Source organism: Hemicordylus capensis, chromosome 1 (genome assembly GCF_027244095.1).
Source record: "Hemicordylus capensis ecotype Gifberg chromosome 1, rHemCap1.1.pri, whole genome shotgun sequence".
In the NCBI taxonomy this organism is placed as follows: domain Eukaryota; kingdom Metazoa; phylum Chordata; class Lepidosauria; order Squamata; family Cordylidae; genus Hemicordylus; species Hemicordylus capensis.
In genome coordinates, this window is record NC_069657.1 from 122,884,920 (window position 1) to 122,911,400 (window position 26,481).

The 26,481-nt window shown below is 41.1% G+C and overlaps 1 protein-coding gene and 1 long non-coding RNA gene across 21 annotated transcripts in view; one reads left to right on the top strand and one right to left on the bottom strand.

Moving 5' to 3' along the window:
- SOX6 (SRY-box transcription factor 6) overlaps positions 1-26,481 on the bottom strand; it is a 676,724-nt gene that overhangs the window by 126,027 nt on the left and 524,216 nt on the right. The window lies entirely within an intron of this gene.
- LOC128326030 (uncharacterized) lies at positions 3,656-25,736 on the top strand. The gene is made up of 3 exons (XR_008307811.1): positions 3,656-3,732; positions 19,540-19,686; positions 24,956-25,736. It is a non-coding gene; the product is annotated as an uncharacterized LOC128326030 (long non-coding RNA).

The window sequence follows — 26,481 nt, forward strand, 5'->3', positions numbered from 1 at the left end:
GGGCCCTTTAAGAAAGACAGAGCTCTCTCTTGAGTGAGCTCTAGGAGGAACACACTGGAAGGGCTACACTTCCTAGCAATCTGTGCATGCATTCCAAGATGGTTCAAGGGCTCAAGAGGGCTCTGTTTCCCCTTAAAAGAGTTCCACTGGTCATGGGCAAAATGCAGCATTGCATGATGGGAACAGTCACCTCCCCATGGTATCAGGCAGACTGAACAGAGTATTCAGCTGTGGTTGAAGTTTCACTGTGGTTGAAGCCCAATAAACCGTTAGTCAGGGGCTCGCACTTATTTGTTTGTTTGTTTAAAATATTTATACCCCGCTCCTCCAGTGCACTACTGCTCAGGGCGGCGCACAACAATAAAATAGATACAAGACACAATAAAAGTAATAAAATTAACCAAACTGAACAAACAAGTTAAAAGTCAGGTTAAAACCACACTCATTATTAGGTTCAAATCAAAAGCTAAAAACTGAAAATTAGTTTAAAATCTAAAAACTTAAAATTATAAAAAGCTAAAGAACCCACCAGATATAACCAAAAATGGAGCATTAAAATCCTCCTTAAAAGGTTGTGTTCTAATTTAAAACAAAAACACTGAGGGAGGGAGCATGACGAAGCTCTTCAGGGAGGGTGTTCCAAAGCCGAGGGGCCACAACCAAAAAGGCCCTGTCTCTAGTCCCTGCCAACCGGACCTCTGTTACTGGCGGGGCCATGATTAGGGCCTGAGACTATGAGTGGATGGCCCTAGCAGATTCATATGGGTGAATGCGGTCTGACGGGTACCCTGGCCCCAAGCTATGTAGAACTTTAAAGGTCAAGACCAGCACCTTTAATCTAGCCCAGAAGCAGACCGGTAACCAATGAAGCTGCCGCAGGATGGGTGTGATACTCATGAAACAACTTGCACCCACAAGCATCCTTGCAGCAGCATTCTGAACCAGATGAAGCTTCCGAACAGTCTTCAAGGGCAGCACCATATAGAGCACATTGCGGTAATTCATCTTTTTTATTTATTTATTTATTTATTTATTTATTACATTTATATCCCACTCTTCCTCCAAGGAGCCCAGAGCAGTGTGTACTTGAGTTTCTCCTCACAACAACCCTGTGAAGTAGGTTAGGCTGAGAGAGAAGTGACTGGCCCAGAGTCACCCAGCTAGTATCATCACTGAATGGGGATTTGAACTCGGGTCTCCACGGTCCTAGTCCAGCACTCTAACCACTACACCATGCTGGCTCCCAATCTGGATGTTACCAGTGCATGAGTGACTGAGGTCAGGTCCGACTTCTCCAAGTAGGGTTGCAGCTGGCATACCAGCCGTAGTTGGTAAAAGGGAGTTTATGGGTGCTTCTGCACACCACCACCACCTGCGCCTCCAAGGACAACATCAGGTCCAGAAGCACCCCAAGCTGCGGACTTTGTCTTTCAGAGGGAGTGTGACCCCATCCAAGACCAGATTTACCTCATTACTCGGATGGTCAGTTTTATCAACCCAGCGCACTTCCGTCTTATCTGGATTAAGTTTCAGCTTGTTTGCCCCCATCCAGTCCAGAACAGCCTCCAAGCCCCGGTTCAGAGCATCCACTGCCTCCCTGGTGTCTCCTGACTTAAAAGATAGGTAGAGCTGGGTGTCATCAGCATATTGATGGCACCACAGCCCAGACCTACAGATGACCTCTCCCAGGGGTTTCATGTAAATTTTAAACATTATGGGGGACAGAATAGATCCTTGTGGCGCCCTATAGGCCAAAGAGTGGAGCAGGCATCACCTTCTGAGTATCACCCTCCAGGTAGGAGTGGAGCCACCATTCACCACTTAGAGTGGATGGGGGATGTCACTGGACCCTGGGTCTTTTAATGAAAAGTACTGGCTTAACTTATCCCTTTAATTTCAATGGGGCTCCTTTGAGTAACTTTCCTCATCACGTCAGCCACTAATAGATATCCGTGATATAACATCTTTGTCAGCCTTTAAAAGAGCCCTTAAGACACATTTTGTAGCCTAGCTTTTAGTAACCTTGGATGTTTTAAATTGTTTTCCTCATGGTTGTTTTAATAGTTTGTTTTATTGTGTTTTATTGCATTTATGCTTTGTGAAGTGCCTAGAGCCTTTGGAGTCAGGCGATATATAAATAAAATGAAATAAAATAAAATAAAATAAATGTTATGTACACAGTGCCATCAGTGTACATGGCACCTGAAAGAGTTGCATAGGCAGAACTGCACAACTGTTTTGCCCTGTTAATTTCAATGGAGGGGCAATTTTGCATATTCAATGGGGTATGTACATTGAGCTACTTCTTCAACTGAGATTAACATGGCAGGGATTGTTACTACTACTATTACTACTACTACTAATAATAATAATAATAACAATAACAACAACAATAATAATATACCGCTTGTATATAATTGTAAGCAGGGGAGTTTGTGCATGTATCAGAACCCCTACACCCAGAGCCCTTCCATAAGCAGCAAAATGTCCTTTGAGGTTTACATACACAGGGTGCCCTTCAACAGAGGGCTTGACACTTATTTTTCTGAGTGCTGCTTTGACAGAGTAAATTGAGGGGTATTGTGCTCCCTGAGAACAGCCAAATTACATAGGCCAGATTCAATTATGATGTTTAAATATAACTTTCTTGAATTACCTGTTCACAACCAGTTTACCATAAAATCGAAAGCAAAGCCACAAAAGTACACTCAGATAAACCACAAATAGCTGCCAGCCGCTGCGGCAATCAAAAGAATTTGGCACTTGGCCGTTGCCGTTATATACATAGTATTTGCTTCTCATCTGAAATAAAGGCAGTGTTTTATTAGCATTATTAAATTTCCGCAATATATCTATAATTTAATGCATCACCCTATAATGGCATATATTTACTACAACAGCATCAAAAATATACCTCACAAAATGGGAATTGACATATATTTGAAATAATTACTGTGTGTGCGCACACATGCACACAAGCCTGTGTAGATGTGCTACTAGTTCCTAAAGCTCTGTCACAATTGAGCATGACACTCTAAAGTAGCACAAGGCTATGCAGGTAACAGTGGATAGGCCTACGCATTCAGAGGAAGCTTTATACACAGAAGCTCACATTAAGGTCTAAGGAAAAGAGTGAGTGCAATCTGTGACATAGTTAAGAATAAACCTGCCCTCATCCCAGATGTAAGGGTCATTTGGGATTGGAAGTAGGCAGGCCCATCGCCAGGAGGGGCTAGGGTGGACCCCCCCGCCACTTAAATTTATTTTACACAAACATAATCTTAAATAACTGAATTTTGCTTGCACTAATGGGGGCTCAATAAGCTGACTCCACTACTTGTTTGGCACTTTCGTCAACGTTTAGGCTGGCTATCAGGGATGTTCAAAATGATTCTAGTTTGAAACGGTTAGAACTTGAACCAACACAGCCCCATTTTGAGCTTGAATCATTTTGAGTGTTTGGAACACCATTTTGGCAGGCTGTTTCCCCCTTGCTGATTGGTTTTCTGACACTGGCTTCCAATTGGCTTGCAGTTTCCTTGCTTCTTGGTAGGCTTGTTATATACAAATCAAGTGTTGTCATGGGCAACTGTGTCTGCCTCCATTGGCTGGAGAGAGCGGGGGGGGGCACTTTTGGAGGGAATTTCAAAACGTATTCAAAGAGACTGGGAGGAAGAGGGAGAGCCTTATGCATTTCTTGAAGAAGAGTTCCTCAGGAAAAGAGGAAAGAAGGTTTGCTTTTGTGGTTTTCTTTTCTCAGCACTGAGTATTTGCTTTGCTACTTATTGCTGCTATAACTATCTGGTTTTGCTGGTTCTTAGATTGACAAAGGGGGAACAACAAAGGAGGGAATTTCAAAATGTATTCAAAGGGACTGGGAGGCAGAGAGCGCCCTTACATCAGGAGAGGAGGAAGGAATCAAGGAAGATTTGATTTTATGGTTTTCTTTTCTCAGCATTGACTATAATATATGGTGCGATAGTTGCTATAACTATCTTGTTTTTCTGGATGTCAGATTGACAGAGGCAGAACCTGGATACCTGCCTTTCTTGAGTTGTGGTTTGTCTTGTTTGTGAGATAGTGTTGTGGCAAATAATGGACAGTGTGTGCATGTAATATTGCTTGGAGTTTTCTGTGATGATCTCCATGTCTGGCCTTGGGACTAACATGTGCTTCATTCACTGCTCTGCAATTTGCAAGGTGTACTCAATCAAAATGTGGCTGAAGTTGATCTAGTTGAGCATATGGCTATGCTTGCTGCCAAGGGTGCTGCTGTGCCAGCTGTTGCAATGCTAGGAATATAAGGAGCCACAACTGTATGTGAGAAAGCAACTTGAGGTTACTGAGGTTACTGCAGTGCAGGACAGCACTGTGGCTGGCAGTGGATTCTGGATCAGTGGTTCTTTTTCTTTCTTTCTTTTTTGGCCACCAAAACAAAACAACAACCACCCTGCCTTTTTTGGCAGGGTTGCAAAATTGTGCATTCTGCTTGTTCCAGCAATAGGGAACAATGGGGAACTCACAACACCCCATTGTTCCTCATGGGTAGCTCCTAGGGACATCAAAGTGGGTTGTGTGGTATGGCATGTTGGGTGCTACCTACCACCCACTCACAAAAGAAATGGGCAGGCGGACAATTTTTAATTTTTTTTTAAACCTTTCCCCATAGGATCCTACAGAGGTTTTGGGGAAAGGTTTCACACACACACACACACACACACACACACACACACACACACACACACACACACCCCAGACTTGAAATGTTTCAAGTGTTTCAATGAAACATTTTGAACATTTTGTGTTTTGTTTTGAGCTCAAAATGAAATGTAAAATCTGTTTTGTGCACATCCCTACTGGCTATGACCCTGGAAACAGATTTAATACCTAGATCCCCACTCTATGCAGAATGCACAAAGAAACTTTATTTCTCAGGGATCCTTAACTTTTAGACAGGCTCAGCCATGACATACACCCCTACCCATCATATGAACAGGTATTTTGCTAGTTATTTCTGTTTAACATGTTTCTATCATCAGCACCTCACGAAAAAGGTGACTAGACAGAACAGAGCACAAGGTTTGTATTATGGCTGTTCAGGCTCTTCTGAAGAATCCAGTTGTGAAGAAGATTTGAGATTGAACCCATTCCCTGTAACGTGTGCTGTATGTTTGCTGTGTTAGTGTTTTGTTAGTTTGGATAACAGCCAATCTTTCTTTTTAATCTGTGTTGATCTGAGGCTTTAAAAAAAATACTGTAGTAATATATAGAAGCCACCCTAAAGCTTCCAGAAAGAAAAATGTATTTCTATAGTGTTATAAAACAATGGACAGGCCCAAAGCTGACCTCCTGGGAGACTGAAGAGACAAACAAACTGGGGGAAACAGACAGAGGGGGTGTTGCTGTGTGGAATATTGAGCTCCTATACTCAAAGTGCAACTCTCTCATGAAACCCTCTTGAGGGTGAGGCAAGAATATCACACTGACTTGGCTCACCTCATTTCACTCTTTTTTTTCTTCAATAGACAGAGTGTTGCTCTGCCGAGAATATGATGCTAAACCACTTTTCCTGTAGAGTTTTTTAAGTAGCCTCTGAGAAACGGTTTGATACAACTCAATGACTGAAGTAATACCTTTGTCCATCTGAGCATTAAATGGCCCATTGAAATACAGCTTAGCTGGAAGGAATTTTTCAGTAAATGGTGGTTTCTAATTTTTTTTTTTTTTAGCTCCTCTCCCAGTTGGCTAAACTATGGCTCTGAAACTGCAGTTCAATCACTTTCCATTGCCTCTCAGGTCAGGCCTTTAGCCAGTGTTAATTAAATATAACCCCCTTAGAATACTAGAGGTTAACTGAGAGCAACAAATTGGTCTTCAATACAGAATCTAGCACTATTCAGACTAAAGAAATCTGTTTGAGAGGCCTTCTTTACTTATATAGCCCTTGATATATTAAGTGTAGAAGGTCAGCCAGGGACAAAATACTACCACTTTTCTTTTTACATTATAATGACAAAAGCATTAACAGATCTTTTCCCCCACATGATTTGTTGTTTGTGTTTAAATAATATACATCATAAAGGAAAGTGCTGCAGCAGATAGTTTTGGTTCTACAGCAGGACAACCTTAATTTGATAAAGTGAAACTGTTTTTTTTTTTTAAAATCAATGTGCAAGTAACTTTCGTTTCCTAACATTCCTCCCTTCAGCTCCTAGAAGTTTCCTTTTTTTGCCTCAACAAGAACATTCATATACCTTCATTTTCATATTGTCATTTATGTTTTGCTGTCTTGTTTTATGTTTTGCTGTCTTGAGAGGAGAGCTGGTCTTGTGGTAGCAAGCATGACTTGTCCCCATAGCTAAGCAGGGTCTGCCCTGGTTGCATCTGAATGGGAGACTTGATGTGTGAGCACTGCAAGATATTCCCCTCAGGGGATGAAGCCTCTCTGGGAAGAACAGAAGGTTTCAAGTTCCCTCTCTGGCTTCTCCAAGATAGGCCTGAGAGAGATTCCTGCCTGCAACCTTGGAGAAGCTGCTGCCAGTCTGTGAAGACAATACTGGGCTAGATAGACCAATGGTCTGACTCAGTATATGGCAGTTTCCTATGTTCCTATGTTTCATGCAATTAAAACAATTTTCCATCATAATGATTTCAAATGGAAGAGCTTGCTTTTCTGTGTGATATTTGTTTAGTGCTATGATAAGAAAAAATAACTAAACAAAAGGAGGTGCATTTTTAGTGTGACTTAAAAGTTGAAAGGTTTAATTTTAAAAATACAGCAATTAGCCTTGTCTCCATGAACATGACTTTACTGTAATACTCCACCTTGACTATCCCTTTGTCCCAAGATTCCTTGGAAGAACGCAACCAAGCGATAATGCAGCATTATTGCTGCTTCAGTGCCCTAATCGCTTAAAGAGCAGCAAAGACCCTATGCTCACAGCCACAAGGCTCTTACAGCCTCTTGGCCTAAGGCAGGCTTCACAACCCAGCAGTATCCAGATGTCAAGAGGAATATCCAGGTCCTGATGCAGCATGCCGCTCCTTTCCAGTATGGCTTAACATCTGTTTTAGCTGCTGGCATTCAACCTGCTGAATACACAGAGACTGAGGCGCAGACTAGGGAATAGAAATAGGGTGGAACTGAAATACTTATATTGCCCCATTCTATGTGGTATCACTAAAATATCTAAGAGTTATAAGCAAGATGCTTATTACCTTCTTCCCATTCCTTCATTCTGATTTTTTCTTATAAACCCTCAGGTTAGACTGTTCAGGGTCTCGTTAGGAAAATATAATTTTGCAAAAGTAAGAAGTGCAGGAAGACCAGCAATGCCCACAATATTTTTTTGAATCTGAAGTTGACAATTTTTACAATGTCCCAGCACCTCATTAACTTGATTCTTTAATCAATCTTCTTCTCTTATTGTGTTACACCCAAGGGACCAAGGACTGGGAGCAAAAAGTACAAAATCAAAAACCATACACAGCACATATATAGTCTGTGAAGCTTGTGATCAGGTGTTCAACAGGCAAAAAGCATTAAAGCTAAAGTGAACAAACATTTCTGTTATGTATTTATAGTATTTTTAGCATATGTTGCTTAAGAGCTTTAAAATTGCTAAGCACTCTTCCCCCCACTTTAGCCCTAAAAGAACATATAGTAAAATAAAAAAGGTTGTTAGGGGCATGAGAAAAGAAGAGATCTAACATATATATTTGGAGAAAATCAACAGTTCTTCACACCAACTCAGTCAGTGACCTTAGATAAGCCATTAATTTCCAGAAATCATATATAAAATGGACATAGTAATAACAATACTTATGCGTTCTGTGGAGGAGTTGCAGTGAGGCCTAGCAGAGTGCTCTGAAAGGTCTGGAAGAGAGTTGCTATCCTAAATGAGTACAAAGTATTATTACTATTATTTGTATCACACATTTTGTTATACGTTTGTAATCTCAGGGTTTGTTCACATGAGCTTTGACATTTTAGCATCATAATCTTGAAGGTTAAAATAAGAGCACTTCATACAGAGCGCTTGCATACATCATCTCTTATGTCTCCTTCCTCCCATTGTGTCTGATTTCCTCCACCCAGGAATGTGTGATCCTCCCAGGCCTCACATTTGCTTACGTAACCCGCTCAAGCAATGAATATAAAGATAACAAGACACTGCACTCTTCCAGACTATTGCTTTGGCCCCCTGTTGATGACCAGTTTGTTGTTGATCCAAGTTTATTGCTGTCAGAACTCCAACCTACATAATGCCTTTTTGTTTGATGAAGCCTCTAAATGCTATCATTTACAAGTTTGAGGTGACTTTACACCAGTGACTTCACACTGGTCTTCTGTTTGACTCAGTGACTGACAGTGGCCACCAGAGTCTATATGACGGCCATTTAAGAGAGTGCCTTCTTTGTCATGAACCCTGTTGCCTAATACAATCTTCTGGAGAGGTTCAGTTACAGTTGCCGTCAGCTCATCTGGTGGCAACTCAGGATCGGGCTTTGTCTATGGCTGCCCTGGGGCTTTGGAATATGCTCCCTGCTGAAATAAGAGCATCTCCTACTCTGTTTGCATTTAGGAAGACCATCAAGATGCACCTCTTTCCCCAGGCTTTTAACTGAAATCAATTTTAAGCTGTTTTTATTAGATTGCTTTTACTATATATTGTACAATTTTAAGTGCTTTTGCTGTTTTGTATTGTGTTTTAAATTTTGTACACATCCTAGAGATATACATCAGGCGGTATAAAATATGAAGAATAATAAATGAATAAATATATGTCTTGATTTGCAACATTGGTAGGAGATTGCACAGGGATATGGATGGAGATATATATATATATATATGGATGGAGATATATATATGGATATATATATGCCTTTTTCACAGATGCTCCTGTGTTCCTGGCTGTGCACATAAAGGATTTCCTCCTAAAGAGGAAGTCCACAACTGTTCCCATTGCAGTGACACTGAGAATTATCTTTTTGTGTGGTGCTCCACTATAGGATAAGTAACTCACAGTGAAATTACTGTTAAAATGTTAAAGCTAGTGACTTTTAAAATACTTTTTTATAGTCGTCTTTCTGAATCCACGTGGATTGTGTATGCAATCTCCATATCCAATTGCAGTTCATAAGATAGTTGGCAATGATTGCATTATTCTCACGAGCAGGAATTGAAGAGGACAGATAAGGATATTATAAATATATGCTGGCTCTAGTGATCAGGAGAAGCTTTATCACTCAGCTGGGGCACTTCTGGGAAAAAGAGCCATTCAGGTGTATCTCTAGCATCCCATTCAATTAACATATCATTAAAATAGCTTTTCCCCACTGAGTTTGCTGTGTTACCTGATAAGTAAACATATTATATGTAAAATGTACAACACACACACACACGTACGTGTGTCTTCACATACCTGTGCACATGAGTTTATAAAATTGAGGGGAGGGCACACACTGTTTGTAAACCAGAGAACTGAACACTATAGCTACAGTCTACAGTCTTATAGCTACTTCAATGCCTTCAAATAATTTCATCTTACAAGTCATTTAGTTTGATTGCACATTTAGAGATGTTACATAGGGTGCACTAGCCCTTTTGACCCTGTATTCATTCACTTTTTCCTCAGATTTCAGATGAGACAGTTGCTAGTCTGTTGTATTTCAGTGGTTTCTATGCAAATACAGTAATTCCCATTTTTGTGAAGACTCAATTTGTAGTGACTTCTCTGACTTGCAACAGAACTGAACTGCCAGTCATTCACATGTGCACAGGCAATGTGAAACTCACGCACTTAGCAGGAGGGGTGGTCTGTGAGGTTAGGGTGATGTGCTTGTTGATGCCCCTGAGGCTTGAGCAGCTAATGCTCCCTTTCTCCACCCCCAGCCTCCACTGCTTTTACAAAAAAATTAAAGAAGGAGAGCACAGAGGGAAGTAGAAGTTCCCCTCCATTCACAGCCCTTGGTATCCAGTGGATCACATTCCAGAGGAGCAAAGATTACACCAAATCCAGCTATCTGGGGTTGGTGGAAGCAGCAAGAAGCCTGGGCACCATAAGGCTACTTCCTTCCCCATTTCTGTGACAGCAACTCTGTAACATCCCTGCACATCTTTGTGATGCCTAGTTGAGGAACCCCAGACCAGAGCATCTGCCACTGGGAGAGCCATACACGGCCCATTCTTTGTCTGGAGGAGGATAGAGGAAGTTAAGTTGGAGGGATGACTAGTGGCCTTTTGTCATTTACCCACACTAAGCTCGCTCTCCCCCATGCTGAGCCTTGGTCAGCAAAACTGCCACCGCCTCTCTCAAGAAAACTCTATACTCTTCCAAGAGTAAGTCCATGGCACCAAATGGGACTTACTTGTGACTAATCATTAAAACCTGGAAACACCACAAATGCATACCACTTTTAAATAGCACAAGACTGTTAGTAATTTTAAAAATCAATTGATTCCTGTAAGTATTGCAATAATAATCATACATAATCTTGCAAAAGAGAAAAGGCCGCAATCTCAAGCACACTTTCCTAGAATTAAGTCCCACTGCACTGAATGAGGCTTACCTTTGAGAAAACTTTATTGGGATTTAAGCGCATCAAATACATACCTATTACTTTTAATATTACTTATAAGAGCATCCTGAAATAGAATTTTTCTTCTTCATTTCTGTTGGTTCACAACACTGCAAATACTGTACTGCAATAATAAACAAACAAATCCTGTAACATGAAAATGGCTCCACTCTTAGGTGCACTTTCCAAGGCATAAGTCTTACGGACTCAATGGGGCTCATTTCTGAACAAAACATTCTACAATCCTAGATCAGTAATATCATCTACTATTTCCTTTGTCATATAGATGAGCATTATGAGATGTTAATCAGGATATAACATCCCATAATTTTATGGTGTGGATCTATTTCTGGAATTCTGCCTGATTGTGGAGTGGCAATATTTCTTAAGTACTAAGCAGTGGAAGGACCCTCTAATGTGGAAACACCCATATCCTAAAATATGAGACTAGTAAAAAAAAATCCCACTACAATGTGTATTATTATTTTTTAATTAAAGAAAAATTTAACTCCTGGTTTTAGCAAATTCATTCTTCAACCAGTTTATTAGTCTCTTCAGGAACTGGAGCTAGGTAGAGATCTACTACCAGGTATAGTTCCTGGTGCAGGTATTGTTCACTTGGAAGACTGCACTTACTTCTGACTTCTGAATATAGTTTGGCATTCTGAATATAGTTTGATGAATATCCTGTTTCTGATATGTATCAATGCCAAACTATATTCAGTATCCAATCTAAAATCACATTTGTATTATGTTGTAATTGCCACCATAGGTTATATCAATTCTCAAACCTTCAAGGCTGTAGTAACTGATAGTGCTGATGTTTCTCCCATCATCCACAAAAAAACAACTAATAACAATTCAAAGATAAAACGAAAATTAATAAAATAAATGCTTGTATTTTCGTTGGTATATTACCCCTAGGACCATTAGTAAGATGGACAGTAATTACCCAGGAGATTGCTGGAAATGCAAACATCATGTGGGAACATTCTATCACATGTGGTGGACTTGTGGCAAAGCACAACAATTCTGGGGAAAAAAATCATTTTAAGATGCAGCAAATTTAATTACAAATTTCCCTTACTTACCAGAGCTCCTATTAAATGTGACTAAACCCAGTATACCCACCAAATATGCGGAGTTATCTCTATATATGATTACCGCTGCTAGGATTCTTTATGCTGCCAATTGGCGATCACAGGTAACCCCAACTTTGGATGAATGGCTATTAAAACTATGGGAATATGCTTCAATGGCTAAAGTTACGGCCTATTTGCGGAATAACTCAGATGAAACATTTGCATTAACTTGGGAACCTTTTATAAATTTTAATATAGCGCAAGGTCACCACCCGCACCCAAGATTTGGCTTTTTATAATATTGAGGGCTGGTTTGTGTTCATATTTCTTACTTTTCTGCAATTCTTGTTATGGGGTAAAGGCTGGCAAAGGGTGGAAGGGGAATTGTGGATTGTTATTTGTAATACTCCATATATAATTGCTGCAAGATGGAAGTTCAAGAGATTATTATGTAATCATGTTTCTTTTCTTTTTCTTATTCTCTAAATAATAATTTTTTTAGGGATAAGCTAGATCTTCCTGTGCTGGATGGGGTTACACTCCACCAGAAGGAAGAGGTACGCAGCCTGGGAGTGCTCTTGGATCCAGCCCTCTCCCTGGTATCCCACGTGGAGACTATGGCCAGGAGCGCTTTCCATCAAGTTCGGCTGATTCGACAACAGCTGTGTCCATTCCTTGAACAGAACGATCTCAAAATGGTAGTGCATCAGCTGGTAATCTCCAGGTTGGACTATTGCAATGCACTTTACGTGTGGCTGCCTTTATATGTAGCTCATAAACTTCAGTTGGTCCAAAATGCAGCAGCCAGACTGGTCTCTGGGGTAACCAGGAGAGACCATATTATGTCTGTTTTCAAATAGCTGCAGTGGCTGCCAATATGTTTCTGGGCAAAATACAAAATGCTGGTTATTACTTTTAAAGCCCCGAACAGCTTAGGTCCATGTTACCTAAGAGAGCACCTTCTTTTGTATGATCCTAATTGCACGCTAAGATATTCCGGAGATGTCCATCTCCAGTTACCACCGGCATGTCTTGTGGTGACTTGAAGCCGAGCCTTCTCTGTAGCTGCTCCTGGTCTATGGAATGCACTCCAGGAAGATATCCAGAGTTTGGACTTGTTGCTGGCTTTCAAGAGAGCCCTAAATACTAACTTGTTTGGCAGGCCTTCCAAGGTTTTAAAATTGTTTTAGAGTATTTTAATTGGGTTTAAATTATTCTGAATTATTTTAAATTTGTTTTACATTGTTTTAAGTAGCTTGTTTAAATGGTGTTTGCCTTTTGTTTTTTACTTCTTGTGCACTGCCCAGAGCCTTTGGATGGGTGGTAGAAAACTGTAATTAATACATACATACTTACATACATACATTAATCTTAATACATTAATCACCAATAACTGGAAAAAATATCCAAAACCAAGAGGCAACACTAACTCAATCACATGCCCAAAGCATGATGAAAAAGCAAATGTTTTACTAATAATTTAAAATAAGCAGAGATCAGGAAAAAATCCCACAAACATCCACCAAGAATATATAATTGTGTGGCCATTTTGTGTTCCTCCAGTTGGAGTTAGGTTGAGGTCCTAAATGCATACAGAGTTTATCATCCTTGCTGATGGTGGGAATAGTTTGGGTTTCCATAAGTGGTTGATGATGGTGTGAAACCAGGCATGGTTTTGGCTTTAAGCGATGTGGGGAGTGGGCAAAACAGTTCTGTTTTGTAACTGTACAGTTGAGCACCTGAAAAGCTTGTGCACTTATAAAGCTGTGAGTGAATATTTGGGGCACCAATGTGAACGGGTATGGTGCTTGTTCTTACATGATAACGGCCTTCCTCTTACTCCATTCTGGTTTTCCCACATTCCATCTTGCATTAGCAGCAGCAGAACTGATTTCTGAACTATATGGGTCACACTCACTCCACACTGAGGCAGCTACAGTGGTGGCACAAGTGGGCACTAGAGAGATGACCCTTAAGAGGACTGAACAATGGCACTCAAAGACTTATAAGTCCTATGTGCAAGCTGGCCATGGAAGATGTGTTGGTGTAACTTAATGATCTTACTCTTTGATTTAGCAGAGGAGGGAAGTGCTCTAGATATAGCCTTTCATTTGAGGGACAATGATCTGGGCACTCTAGTTGGCATTGAATTGATTGTGTAGAGCATCAGAAACCTGGTTGATAGATAGATAGAAAGAAATCTGGACTTGTTTCCTCATGGCTAGGTTTGCTGGACTGAGATGCTCCCTTGTAGGAGGTAGCCAGTTGCTCACCATCCTCCTGCCATTGAAAGAGCAAGGGAAAGGGCTGGCAAAAAAATTCAAAATTTATAGGTATTAGGGAGATTAGTTATTGTCCCAAGATGACTCCACCATGGACAGGGCAGAGTTATACAGGAGTGATGATGGATGCATTTATCTCCAAAAGACTGAATGGACAATCTTGGGATTGGGCTACCCACTCTGCTTAGGAAAGGAAAGCAGGTTTAGTTTGGTTTTCCTGTCTGTGGTGGGGTAGCTGGATCTTCATCAAGTAAGGCAGGCTGTGGGATGGGGTTTGGAAACTTTCTGAGAAGGCAATTGTTGATTAGATGGTGCGGGCTTGAGATCTGGGCAACCTCAAGCTGGACACCTATCTCGTCGGGAGGATGGGACAAATTGCAGCTGAGCAACTGAGGTCTGCCTGGGTCATTGCACTGTACCAATCTTCAATAGGGTTCTTGGGCTGGGATCCTATAGCCTAGATCCAGATAGGGCATGGGAACAAACATGGGCATGAAGCTTCCAATCCATTTCTAATGAGATAGGCGTATATACAGAATATGTGTCATCCAGCTATCTGTACAAAGCCTGTATATATTGTTACATTGTTACTTTCAATTAAGTTGTCTTCCAGGGTTCTGCACCATCAGTCCATAGATAGATAGATAGATAGATAGATAGATAGATAGATAGATAGATAGATAGATCTTCTTTTGATTTCGATACAAGGAGCTTATTTCCAGTTCTTAAGTCCCAGGTCATACACACATAGACACTGCTTCAAGTCATGGGATAGTTAGATAACGGACAGCAGCTACCTTTCTTTCAACTACACCCACTATGTAGAAGATCACTGTCTCTCTTATGAACCCATGTAAAATTGCAGATGGACTGAGAGCTTCCAATTACACCATCTCTGCAAACATTTGTGCAAGTCTGCACAATGTAAGCATAAAGGGAGATGTTCTAGTGATTGTCCCATAATTATGGAATTGCCTTTTCTAGGTGCTTATTGCATCTGGAGCCTTTTTCAAGAAGCCTTATTTTTTAAATTGGCTTGGGCTGGTGTTCAGTGCCAAAGAGTAATCTGGCAGGAATGTATTAGGTTGGGTTATAATTTTGTATGGATATGGATTTGCATGGATTTAATTTGACATGGTTTTTAATACTCCTTTTAGTATAAGATGACAATTAGCACATTTTCCTCATTTTGTAGACATGCTAGTTTTTAAAGACATCACAGGCAAAACAAATTCATGATGTCTAAGACATCTGCAGTGGGAGGAGGAAGTGTTCATGTCTAAACAAATAGAAAAGATCGTTTGAATATGAGTGGCACCCCCAAATAAGCAATGATCCTATGACCTTGCTGCTTCCCACCCTCCATTAGAGACCTCTTCTTAAGGATTTTAAATTGAGGCATGTGGAAGCTGTGCCTCACCTGTTTGGCCAACACTTGTCTGGCCAACAATAATAATGCCATATCCCTGGGCAGAGCTGATGTTACTCTACCTCACCTTTGCCTCCCAAGCCTGATACCAGCTTACTAGCAAAGCTGCATGGAGAGCCCAGGCAGCTCCTGCTGGACGCATGGCAACATGCCGAAAGCAGCACCTGAGCTAGGGAGGCGGGGGTCGGGTGTGGCTAGTGAGGGGGCAGGCTTACATCAGCCTCATGCTGCTGCCAGGGTCTAGAGAAAGGGGGTTTGGAGGAAGTAGGGACGCATTCTGCCACCCCCAAAAGAGGCTTCCCAAAGGTGCATCTGAGACAATTGCCTCAGTTCACTTCATAAGGAAGCCACCCTGCATGGAAGGAAGCAATTCTTTATTTCAGGGATTCTCAAACTTGGGTCCTCAGGTGTTATTGGACTTCAACTCCCATAATCCCCAGCCTCAGTGGCCTTTGGTTGGGGATTATGGGAGTTGAAGTCCAATAACACCTGAGGACCCAAGTTTGAGAATCACTGCTTTATTTAAATATCATTTTATGAAGGGCAGAAACTAGATCATTTGGAAATACAAGAAATTTACAAAAATTCTTTCTAAAGTGCCTCATAAAACAAAGGAAATGCAGATGTTCTAATATAGGATGATACAGTGATCTGATGTAATTTTTAAAGATGTTATGTTTTATATAATTGTGATGTTTATTTTTTCCTTCTAATAAAAATATTTCTAAAAAGAAAAGTATGTGTCCTATGTCAATTGCATACACCATGTTTAAAGGATTCCTCCACATATGAACATATGTTTAAAAGACTCTACAGGGTCCTATAGTTTTTATAATCACTAAAGTCCTATTCCAGAGGTTCCCAAGATGTGGTACTCCAGATGTTGATGAACTACAACTCTCAAAGATGGGAGTTGTAGTTCAGCAGCAACTGGAATATCACAGCTTGGGAATCCCTGCCATATTCAGTTTATGCCAACTGTGCATACAAGTGTCTGTACAGATATACATGTTTTTGTGTGAATGACTGTACATGTGTACTTTAAAAGTGGCCTGCATACAGCCTCCCTCAAATGCAGGGTACAGTTAGGAACTGTACTACTGTATGGTTGTTGAACATAACATGTAAATAACTGTATGTGTGCACAGATATGCATGTATATAGATTATACACAGATTTTACATGCATTTAACATAATGTGTGAAAAGGACTTAAGGCATAAGACTGTCAGAACTGAATATTCTCAATAGGGAATGATTGATTGATTAAGTGCTGTCAAGTTGGTGTCGACTCTTAGCGACCACATAGATAGATTCTCTCCAGGATGATCTGTCTTCAGCTTGGCCTTGAAGATCTCCCAGTGGTGCATTCATTGCTGTTGTAATCGAGTCCATCCACCCTGCTGCTGGTCATCCTCTTCTCTTTGCTTCAACTTTCCCCAGCATTATGGACTTCTCAAGGGAGCTGGGTTTTCGCATAATGTGTCCAAAGTATGATAGTTTGAACCTGGTCATTTGTGCCTCAAGTGAAAATTCTGGATTGATTTGTTCTAGGATCCATTTATTTGTTTTCCTGGCTGTCCATGGTATCCTCAAAAGTCTTCTCCAGCACCACAGTTCAAAAGCATCAATACTCTTTCTATCTTGCTTCTTCAAAGTCTAGCTTTCACATCCAGAGAGTGTCATGGGAAAAACCATTGTCCAAACGATTCTAATCTTTGTAGGAATAGACATGACATGACATCTACAATAAACATCTTTTCCAAGGCCTTCATTGCAACCCTGCCAAGTGCTAGTCTGCAGCATATTTCTTTACTGCTGGATCCTTTACTGTTGACAATCAATCCTAAAAGGCAGAAGCTATCCATCACTTCAATGTCTTCATTATCAGTTCTGAGAATGGTTCCTGTGCCCGTTGTCATTAGTTAGTCTTCTTTACATTTAGTCGTAGTCCCATTTTCTCACTGTGCACCTTGACTTTCATTAATAGAGCTTGCAGATTATCTGCATTCTCAGCTATCAGAGTGGTGTCATCATCATAGCTTGGGTTATTAATGTTTCTTCCTCCAACTTTAAAACCACACTCATCTTATTCCAATCCAGCTTCTCTCAGTATATGTTCAGCATATAAATTGAACAAATAAAGGGAACGTATACAGCCTTTTACTCTTTTTGCCGATCTAGAACCAGTATGTTTCACCATATTCTGTCTGGACAGTGGCTTCCTATCCTGTGTATAGGTTTCTTATGAGAACAATGAAATGTTATGGGACACCCATTTTCCTAAAGATATTCCACAACTTGATATGGTCGATGCAATCGAAAGTTTTTCTGTAGTCAATAAAGCACATATTGACTTATCTTTGGTATTCTTTGGCTTTCTCAATTATCCAGCATGCACCAGCAATTATGTCTCTTGTTACTTGGCCTTTTCTGATACCAGCTTGAACATCCAGCATTTCCCTTTCCACGTAGGGTTCTAATTTGTGTTGGATGGTCCTGAGCATTATTTTGGTAGCATGTGAAATTAAGGATATTGTGCGATGGTTTGAACAATCTGCTCAGTCTCCTTTCTTTGGTATGGGTATGTAGACTGATCTCTTTCAATCTGTTGGCCACTGTGTTGTTCTCCAAATTTGCTGGCATAGCTGTTTTTAACCTAATATGTATTCTTACTAATGTTCCTAATCAAGAACAGATTTGTAATATGTCTATTTCTAAAACTGTGTTCGTAATTTGAGGTTCTATATTGTTGTGTTAGAGCTACTTGGAGTTTTCTTCAGAAGCAGCTTAATTGAAAGGGCGGGGGGGGGGTTTCCCATTAAGACTAAGTTATTTGTACATCCTTAAAACAGAACACTTGCATGAACCAGTGTATTGGACAAGTGATTTTTGGGTAGACTAGCACACTTAATTTAAATCCCTGTGACAGTATGCACTGTGAAGGACTCTGGGACTTGAATCAGGCTTGAATATCATGAGCCTGAGGCTAGGACCTAGCTAAGCAAGCTGCTTGAGGTGTGCTCACAGGCCTCAGAGCCAGAAGAGAACAGGGATGTCAAATGCTAGATTTGGCTCCAGCTTAAGACCCCAGCTTGAGCAACTAACCTCAGATATGCTGTCTGAACAAGACATGCCTCTTTTGAATATAACCATCCACTGTCCCACTTGGTCATGATATACACTTTGTCTCAAGACACAATTCCTTACACTTCCAGATGAACAATTGCTGCTCATTTGGGAATTGTCCATGAGATAGGTAAAGATTTTTAACCTTAAAGAGTGTTTACTGCAGGGAGCAGCCATATGGAAGACACAGCCTGATCCCTCAAGCCATGTGGCCCGGTGAGAAATCATGCACCAAAATACATCTTGAAGATTTGGACTATAGTGTTTGAAAACTGAACAGGCAAATATGCCACATAATTGTCTCTTGGTGAACCTTTCCTCCTCCCCACTACGCTATCATTCTCCATCTTGAACTTGGCCATCTTCTTTTCTTCTGGAGCTGGTGAGGAACTGCTTCCAAGATGGGGTCATGCAACATCCCTTCAAACAGCCTTCCTAGAAGAAATGTGCAAGCCCAGATCTTGTGCACGCCTTTCTTTTAAGGCCTATCCTTACTGCCACAGGAGGTTGGAATCAGTGGTCTGACACAATGGAAGTTCATCATACTTAAGTCGCATTGAAATTAATGGGGCTTTGTTACTCACATTAACTTTATCTGGATGGAGGCCAGTAAGTAATATTGTCCAAAACTTGCTGTCTCTTAAACAGCACACCACATTTCTAAAACAATGTCTATCAGAATTATTTATTTTATTTTATTTACTTAAAATATTTCTATACCACCCAAAACTTGTGTCTCTGGGTGGTTTACAATTAGTGATACATTGGGCAGAACTCTTCAGGTACATGGTCTCTAAGACTGTTAATCTTGACAGTTTCACTTTAATGAAGTCGAGATGATTCATTATTATTCCACACTCCAAAACCATTCTTTGCTATTCCCTTACTTTATTCATAAGTAGTAACATTTGCTTTTAAAAATACCGAAAAGGCCCACCCAGAGCTCAATAGTCTTTTGAGTGCTTGCTAGAATGATCCTATGAGGCTAATGAAGACAGAAACTCTGCCTCTAACAATATTACGTTTATTTTCTCTAGTGATTCGAAGAAGTGAGCAATCTGTCACTAATACACTGAGTAAAATTACTTGTCTTGTTGGAATTCCTGCTGACAGTCAGTCACTCACAGCGCTGACCTAAACATCTACCTGCTGACAAACAAATTGCGGTGTCAAACTCTGAAAAGGTAACTAGCTGGTTTTAATTTTGATTGGTCTTACTTGAATCTCTTATGCATTCTTTTCCTCTCCTCCACAATCTACCCACTGCCTCCCCTCTTTCAACGTCCCCATTCTTTGCTAGGTTGAAAATAAAAAATAAAGGAAACCCCTGTTTCACATTTGTGGGGGGGAATTATTGTTGCCAGCTGCATCAGAGAAATGTTATGTCAGATAAAACTGTTAAAGTGTGTCTAAGCAACATTAAGAGTGGCAGGCCCGCCAGTGACTGACTGGGTGAGTGAACACATTACCCAGACAGCATTGTAGGAATTAATTTTCTTCAATAAAGTGATTTTTAAGGCTCATATATTTCACAATCTAAACATATGTCACTGTTTCATAAACAAAATAAATGGATTAAAATAATACATTACCAATATGCTGACACATGGAGATATTTTAATTAGGAATACTTAAGCTGTGTGATATTTAACTGCTGTATTTGCCGAAGAGGAGCATGCATCATTTCATAAGGCATGAGGCAGGTACAGCACTTTACATGATCTGGGTCTGAAGCAGGACCAAATCACTTTCCTTCTAAGATACAGCATTAGCCCCCATAAAAACTGCTTTCAGTTTACAGCTGTATGCAGGAAACTCCATAAAGGGAGGCAGCCCACTAAACCAACTTTTTCATGAGCGGGGTGGGGGGTGGGGAGAGAAATGTCTCTGAGACGCTAGTTCTCAAGAATAATATTTCTTCATAAAAGGCTACATTTAACATCTTAGCTATTTAAAGGCCATATTTACATGGCTGTCACACTACAACGGCCTTTTCCCTGCACATTCTTCTTGACTTACTTTAAGGGCCTGCACAAAAATAGCTGAGGAAAGCAAATGTCAACCCTGTCCTGAAATTTATATGTGTGAGAGAATTAGAATAAGTAGAAATGTAATATATTGTTTACTGTACCGAGTGCCCTCTGTTCTCTAAAGGTCAAAAGCATTGTAACCTTAGAGTTACAGTTTCTGATTGTTCCCAGGGTTAAATACATTATCAAAATTAATGGTTCAAACCCCTCAACCTTCAGATATATGAGTATTCGTGCCTCCATCTGCCAAACTGTTCAACTAAAAATAGCATTCTTTGGCCTTCATTCTGCTAATATTGCACCCCTGAGGCAGGCTGTGCAATGCTTCAGCAGTACTTTGGATCTACACCCAGCGGTATAACAAAAGGTCATTACTTTGCGTACAATTAAGGAAAAGGGGGCGGGGGGGGAGAGCAACAGACTAAAGAAGCATGCAGTACATTTTGATAAAAACTTCAGTCTTCCAGCACACAGCTGCAACCACAGTTAAGACTTGCCAAGCCTCATTAATGTTATACGCGATAAACTTTGAAGGACAAATTACGCAAGAAACATCAGGGAAAAGGTAAGAGCCATAGGTTTGCCTGCTTGCTCTCTCTCCCCCCCCCCCCACCACTTCAAAAGATCACTTTGTTTAGGAATAACTTCAGCTAACAAAATTGCAAAGCATTATCAACAATTTATCAGCAGCTGTTGATAGAAATACATCAGTTCTTTCTTTACCAAATTTTTTTGTTTTTAATTCAGGAACATTATTTGTTTTGCTTTGGGGAATGGAAGAAGAAATGAAAAAGACTCACAAAAGATTTAATATAGTCAAGCCTTCTGGGACAGAGCCCTGTCTACAGAGCTGCTGTGGGATTTCCCACTTGCTAGAAGTAGGGTTGCTACAAGTCCCCTGAAAGACTGGCAAATGATCTGGGCAGAGTTAAGTTTAGGCCATATACATGCACCCAGAGAAAGACTGACATACAATCTACACAAACACTTTGAAGGTATGAATGAAACAGTAGTGAAAAAATACTACAGCAATAGAGGGGGAAGACACAGAGAGAAAAGCGAATACTGAACTGTACAGACTATATCACTGATCATTCTCTCTCTTTCAATGACATTTAAACCTGCCAGAATATGTTAATGAGAAGTTAGTTCAAACACTCATTAGGTGACATGGTACAATCCTCTCATATATCTAACATAACAGGCTTCATGAGGGGAAACTGCTTGTCTGAATGAACTCATATAAAAAAGTCTGTATATCAGGAAGAAGCCTAGACTGGAAGCATCCAAAGGTCTACACATTCCATTTTTTTCACACCACACATAAAATGTGAATAGTAAGAGAACAAACTGTGGACACATGTTTCCACAGTTTTTGGATGCTGAAATGCAAACTTGGAGGAAGTAGCAATCATGTCTCTGAAATACTACCCAAAGGCCTTTTTAAGGTACCACTGTTCTGCCACCTCTAAAGGCCCTAAAGTTGGAGAATGAGACTCAGGAATTTCACTAGTTGAGTTCAATAGGCTGCCATCCAGAGTACGGTCCAGACACTGCCTGGAATCTGCACTACCCTGTAGAACAAAAGTCTCTTCATGCTGGCCATTGGTTGATCACCATGGGTTGGTTCCAACAATACAACTCCTGGCACACATGATTATGAAAGGGACACAATGAGAATGCACCCATCAGGACATCCTCCATGGCTATCCTGAAACATTCCGAGTGTGTCCCTTTATTGCATGGGGAAGCTGTTCAACCAGATGACTCCTATGTACATGCTCCAAGTACTTGTTTAAACTTGGCTTCTAAGAAACAACTAGATTAACTCTGAAATATCCAAGATATAGAGGCTATTCACATGATGGTAGAAAATCGGGCCAGCCTCTGCTAGCCCGATTTTCTACCATCGTGAGAACCACCAAGCTCAGCTGCAAGCCCGGTGGTTCTTAAGCGGGTCACCCGCTTAAGTAGCCCAGTGCTTAAAGCGGGCGCTCCGCAAACATGTTTTTAGCAATCATGAGTTGCCGTGGCACGGCAACTCATGAGTAGACCCCCGACTGGGAGGCTCAAAAGCAGCTTCCTGGCTCAGGGGTCTCTCCAGCATGCCCTGCGCGCTTGTGCAGGGCATGCTGGAGCTTCCGGGGGCCACATGGCCCCCAAACTCCCCAGCCCCCACCAGCTCAATGACGGAGCCAGCAGTGGTGTGGGCGGCCAGTTCGGCCACCCAGAGCAGACTGACTGCTCGTCTGTGGGGAGAGCAGGCTTAGCCCACTCTCCCCGCAAACCCCATCCAGGCTCTTCTCACTAATCGTAAGAAGAGCCTCATAGTTTTGCAATACTGAACACCTTGAACAAATGGATAAACTGCCTTACTAATAGTCATTTATTAGTGAGCAGAGATGCAAACTTCCCAGAAATTTTGAAGTTTGGATATTTTTTTAAATGGAAAAAATGGAAATTTGGAGGAAAATATAGTATTTTTAATATTTGCACACTTGTGAAAACTTAATTTACTTTAAGAGAAGTTATTTGTGACTAAATTCAGCAGTAGCCAATGCTGCCAGGTCTGGGATGGGGATGGGAGAGGGGGTGGAGGTCAGGGCTGAAAAGCACAGAATGGGCCACAGTTGCATCTCTGTCTCTCCTTGCTGCCTCAATCTCTATTTCTTCTCATGCCACCCTGACTTTAGCTTGAGCCACACAGGGTGGTTATTCATCAGGTTGAGCCCCACAGACTGGTCACTCACTGGGGATCCCAACCCAGTGATTGATCAGCCTGTGCAAGTAGAGAGAAAGACAAAGAGATGTAGCTGTGGCCTGTTCTGTGCTTGCCTGCCATGCCCCACATCCCCAGCAGCGCTTGTCGCTACTGATTAAATTAGGTGCCACAAAGAAATAGGTGGTGCGCTACAGACAAGAGGTGGCCCCATTCGACTATGCTCTACTCCCAAGGCAGACCGCACATCACAGTGGGCCTGGCAGCCCAGCTGTACAAGGCCAGCCAAGTCTTCACAGTGTTGGATTGTGTCAAGGGCTGACTAAATTAGGTTCCATTAAACACAGACTAACTTAGTTACAACTATCTAGTCACAACTATCATAACCTATATCCTTCCCCCATGAAATATATCATGCAAATAAAACTGAACTATTTGGCGTATCTATGGAATTTAAGAGTTCTTTTTGCTTAAACAGTAATTACAAATCTGTCTGGTGTTACACACAGAACCACAAGAATAGCTTAGGTTTTGTCAGTTGGAAAAATAGGGAAATAGCATTTAGGTAACAACAAAAAGTAGATTTTATTATCTGGACTTGGTAATAAGTATGTAGACATAAGAATGTATATAGAAATCAGCATTATCATGCAGAAAGTGAAGAAACTAATATTTTTAGGGAGGCACTTAGAAAATAAACATCCCTATAATAGATTTAAGACGGAACAATAAATCTGGGTATTAATCTCAATAAAACTTTGAACTATGTATTATTATACTGAAATAGAGAAAAACTAAAATGTTATTTGAGAGTAACTGTCACTGAACTCAATGAGATATGCTTCTGGATAAACACGCATAATCATGCTGCAATAACTGAAGACACAATTAGCTACCCTAAACTCATATTTATTTATTTGATATCTCACTCAATCCCAGGAAACAATGAAGCTCTTCTCACAATCCATGAGAAGAGCTTTTGTCGGGTCTGTGGAGAGAGCAGGTCTAGCCCACTCTCCCAGCTGACGATCCTGCCCAGAGCCCTGGGTGGCTGGATCAGTCACCTATATAACTGCTGGCTTTGTCATGGAGCCAGCAGGGGGGTGGGTGGGGATCAAGGGCCGGCTGTCCCCTGGAAGTTCCAGGATGCCCTGAAGACAGCCCCGAGGCCAGGAGCTCGGTGGTCTACTCATGTGTCACCACGTGCCACAGCAACACACGAGCAACAACATGAGGTTAACAGAGCACTCACTTCATTAACCTCATTTAAGGGGTTAGGGTGTTTTAGGCAGGTTAGCCGCCTTGGGAGCACCAGGCTCACCCACGAGCCCGGTGGTACCCGCAATCAACGGAAAGCTGGTTGAGCTCCCTTAGCCCACTTTCTGCTGATCGTGGGAATAGCCTCAATATATCCTTGAAAATACCACCAGCTCAACTCTTTCACTTTTCTATTCGGAATAATATTGCAATTGTTAGCATACATACTAGGGAGCAAGCTTCATGTACTTGCTGTTGTGTATACATGCCTAGGATTGCACTGCCCATGTTTGAAAGAACTACTGTTTCTGAACTTTCATTTTGAGCATCACAGATTTCAGAAAAGTTTTGCATGAACTGAAACAAGCTTCTTGACGCTTTCATATTTTAGTTTGTTTCTTGTTTGCAAGCATGTGTTCAAACATCCATCACTTTCTTTCACTTTAGGCACACAAGATGAAAGTATCTGAGGCAAATGAGAAGAGCTGCCAGAGATAATGTTACATCAATGCCTGGTCACTATGATGCACAAGCAATGTGCTTGGCTGACCTCCAGATTTCACTCCTGGGACATCTGTATTCGACAACATTTAAAAGTCCTTTCCCAGCATCAAGCCCTAAGAGTGTCGCACATTTAGTAAGCAAGTCAAGAAACAGTAGCAATGCTCTGAGCACTGTTTCTAATTGTGGATCTTGGATTTAAGGGATTTGCAGCAGTGTTAATTCATTGTAAAAATATTATTTTAAAATACTGCTTTAAAAAAACCCACTCATAATTCTGAGAGAGAAAATGAGGTCGTCCCCCCACACACTTGTTCCAACATTGTCCCGGTGGCGGGGAATCCCCCCCCAAATGTGGGGAGATGACTTTGCTTCTTCCTTGGTGTGACTGAAGGAAGAACACTGCTAGAATTTGTACAAGATTGCCAACATTTCTGATGGAGGCTTTAAGATCCTCACTATGAAGCTGATTGTTTCTGCAATCAGATTACTAAATACCTGAGTACTGACAGGCAAACCATCTTTTCCATTTTGGAGGCCATGAATTGTGAGCAAGTCTATTGGACCACTTTTTTTGAGGCTTGCTCAAGACTGATCACTGTACTGGTCATCCATATCTGCCTCTGTGATGCAGCATCATCTTCACCAGATCTGGGCCTAACAAGATGAGCGTCCCTCTAATTCTGAATGTTTCAAAATTGAAAACATATGACAGCATGGGAAGGAGACAAATAAGACACCCACTGAAACTGGGTGGGAGGACTAGGGGAGGAGCAAGCAATAGCTGGCCAGAGACATGTGCCACACCACACAAGGCAGCATGGAAAATGTAGAACTGTTAATACATTTACATTAATAAAATATATTGCTTCTTCTTTTAAACAAGAGGTTAAAAAAAACCTCCTTTTATATGATACCAGGAGCAGGTATCAGTTTTTTTGGTGTCATCTTCTTCCCATAGGTGTTTTGTTTCTAAATGACCAGAAGGCAACCTAACTTCATTGCAAGAGGGTATAACCTCCCAAATAAGGGAAGTAAGCTAGGGTCTGCAGTTCAGCTACAGCTTCCATGTTATAACCCACATAAATAGTCTCAAGGCAGCTATTCTGAGGAGTCAGGGGGCTCTGACACCATCAAGGGTGGTCATTCCTGGAACTCCAGAATCTCAAGGGCTATTTAATCAGAGAGTTCCTGGAAGTAGCCACTGTGTAACTGAGAGAAGGAGAAGTTGCCAGGCTAAGGGGGCCCTAAGAACCTGCCTTCTTGTGGGCAGGATTGATGTTCTACAGAAGCAGAGGCTCTTCAAGATGCAAGGCATTCTTGGCAACATCTAATATATACTGTAATTTTTCAATGCCAAAATGATGCTTTGGGACCCACAGCATTGCCTAGTGTCCACCACTAAAGCATCCAGTTATTTATAAATATGAGGGATACCCCATGGGAATCATAAATTGTACAGGTGATTTCAG